At 34.2% G+C, this 3,104-nt stretch overlaps 1 non-coding gene across 1 annotated transcript; it reads right to left on the reverse strand.

The window, feature by feature from the left end:
• Nucleotides 1-2,807: 2,807 nt before the first annotated feature.
• Smp_tRNA_01615_Pseudo_TTG.1.1 lies at nucleotides 2,808-2,879 on the reverse strand. The gene has a single exon. It is a non-coding gene (tRNA).
• Between the last annotated feature and the right edge of the window lie 225 nt (nucleotides 2,880-3,104).

Consider the following 3,104-nt stretch of genomic DNA (forward strand, 5'->3'; position numbering starts at 1 on the left):
CACTAAAAGTGCGATATCTAGCATTCTCGATCACTTTGCCATTCATTTACTTTTTTTTCGTGCCTCATACAAGAGTGCGGTTATCATTGGAGTCTTTATTTTACTCCTCTAAAGTTATCTAAATACGTCTTCTGTGAATACGCTACTGTAGTGCACCCCAAATCCTATTATAAAAACCAAAAATCGTAAAGATGAATTATGAAATATTTGTTTTCATTGAGATTATAAACGTGGATGCCCATTGCTGAGGAGTGCCATACCAGGACGAAACGGCCGTCTAATGCTTCCAGGTTTCCAATGCTGGTTTAACATTGATCCGTTCATGATCTCATTACAAACTTACCGATTTCTACAATCCTATACTGATAACTGCTTGTTTGTTTATTTTCACTAAGGCTTCCAAGTCACTGTCAATTTAAAATCTTACATTATAAGTCTAACTATTCATCAGATGACATGATTTGTTGATCAAGCTTTCAAGCATCACTTAAGTGACCTTGACCTAGCTAGTGTTACTGTTAGCTAGTATGGAATTCAACTTTACAGTGTATGAATATGTAACATGAAAATAATGATATCGAAAATACAATCGATTTGCATAAGTAAAACTTAGAAAATCTTTTAATATACTTTGAAATTTAAACAGATCTCTCGTTATAAATATATCGGCGAAACTACGATTTATGGACAGATCAATCACATTTAAGATAACAGATCTTGGATCTTGGCGAGAAATTCATTCACTCATTTGGCTAAATACCATTTTGGAATTATAGCTGATGTCAGTTCATGATCAAAACATTAAATCCAATTCATAACTCTAACATTCGACTGTTAATCCTAATTCCAATTCCTCACACTAATATATAACCTTCATTTAACCCTGGTAAGTAGGTGAGCATTCCAAGGTCATTTTAGTGTTGCTCAAAGGTCGTCCATAAATTATAGTCTTACCAATACATCAATATTCCTTTGTACCAGTTAAAATGTAAAATATAAATGTGTAACCTGTTTTCCGTTAAGTTCGCCAAGTAATTCATTTAAGAAAACTATGGAATTTTAGTTATAACTTCATGATATTGACAATTTCCCATAACTTTGCTGTAAACCCTTTCATTGGTTATAGTTTTAATAAAGTTCACCTCGTTTAATGTCATTTAACTATCCCATTACCTTAAAAATATAAGTCGAATCGACTTTCACTTTCTACTTCAATACAAGTCATTTTTGGTTATTCTTAATTCAACGTTTTAGAGTACTTTAAATTGCGAACCGATCGTTGTTAGATAACTATTGGAAAATTTGGACGCACTGGATGGTCATTTCATCCTAGCGTTTTAAAGTCTGTTTCGCGGGCTACACACTATCTTGACATGTACAGACTCATTATTTGTATTGATGCCCAGAAATAATATGGTTTTTGTTTGTCAATGTAGATACGGTTTTGACTGAGTTCTCAGAAATTCAGTGGGGGTATTATATTAAATATCAAATTTTAAAAAATTCTTCTTCGAACAAAGCAGCTGTTGTCTAGCTGTTACTTCTACAACAAAATCAATCCTAAACTTCCCACGCAATTACCTGACATCTAAACGTAGTGCATGTGATGTCAAATAATTGAACATTGTGGACACCTTGCATCTTATTCGATAGAGTTTAATTAGCACAGCAGGATTGGCATTAGTCAATACTCAGTGATCATTTACTCGTAAATATCTCAGTTATACAAGAGAAAAGTAACTTCAAAAGCTCAGTGGTAACAGATTAGACTGTTAAGTAGGGTGACGCAGGATAGAGCTCTTGTGGGGGCACCAGTTTCCTCAAGACTACAAGTACACCCTGCTGACATGTGGTGAACAGCATGTATCTCATATCCAGTATTTTCTGATAACTGCCGACAACCATCTATCATACTGTTAACATATTTCGTAATCAGTTCATTTTAGGATGAACTAAAAAACATTGCAATTCAAAATGACTACTGAATTAGCTACAGAAAAAACGTCTTATGTAAGATTAATATGATGTTTACAACTGAAATGATAATTTCTAATGAAATACCCTAAATCCATATTACTGAGTTAACGCTGTATTCTAAGTGGGTCTTTTATAACCAACATTTTATGACTTCATTGACTGATGTCATATCTTGGCTTGGTCACTGCTAGCATCCTTCCAAACTCCTCGTACACCGGAAAACATACCTCATTAAGGTAGGCAGTGGCTAGCCATGCATAATATTTTCCCTCATATAGTCAAGTGACGAATGGCTGAGTGGAGGTAGTTAGGATAGATACTAACGAAGACGAAGTGAAAATCCAGTCTTAAGTATAAAGTCATTTTTATGAATGATATTGTTTAATATTATTTTAAAAAAGATTAGCACATATAATCAAGATTATTGTGCTTTCATTTTTTCCAACTGTCTTCTCTAAGAGGTAATTCATATTAGCTATAGAGTGGCTTTAGTGTTTTACAGAACAGAGAATTCGCAGTTGGAAAATTTTCGATTAGTTTATAAATCAATATTGTGCCTTGGCTTCATTCATTGAAGAATTTCATCCCTACATGCAAAATATATTTAAAATTTGTTCAATTATTACATAAAGAACATCTATTAGTTTTAATACATAATGATTAGAATACTTAACGCTTAATAGTTTAATCAAAAGCCAAGTAATTGAATAATAAAACATAAGTGTTATACTATAAGCAAAGATTAATAGTGGCTAGCAGTGGAATCCAGGACGCGCGTTTCGTCCTATTTGGGACTCGTCAGCTGGATGTACCTGCATCTCAGAGTTGATGTTCACTCTGAGACTCGAACCCAGTACCTTTCGCTTCAAACGCCATCGCGTTATCCACTCAGCTACTGAGACCTAATAGCCACTTTCTTGTGCAATAGGGTGAAGTTTAAATTCACTTGATATTGTTTGTTTGAATCTTCCCATTGATGTTTAGGACTGCAGGCCTGGAGGACTGCTAGCCACTATCCATCTTTGCTTATAATACTTGTGAATTAGGGCTACATCGAGGCAATACACACAGTATGCACATATGCCAATAAGAGACTAATCAATTGCAGTCCTAAACATCAATGGAAG

The sequence above is a fragment of the Schistosoma mansoni genome, chromosome 5 (assembly GCF_000237925.1).
Source record: "Schistosoma mansoni strain Puerto Rico chromosome 5, complete genome".
NCBI lineage: Eukaryota > Metazoa > Platyhelminthes > Trematoda > Strigeidida > Schistosomatidae > Schistosoma > Schistosoma mansoni.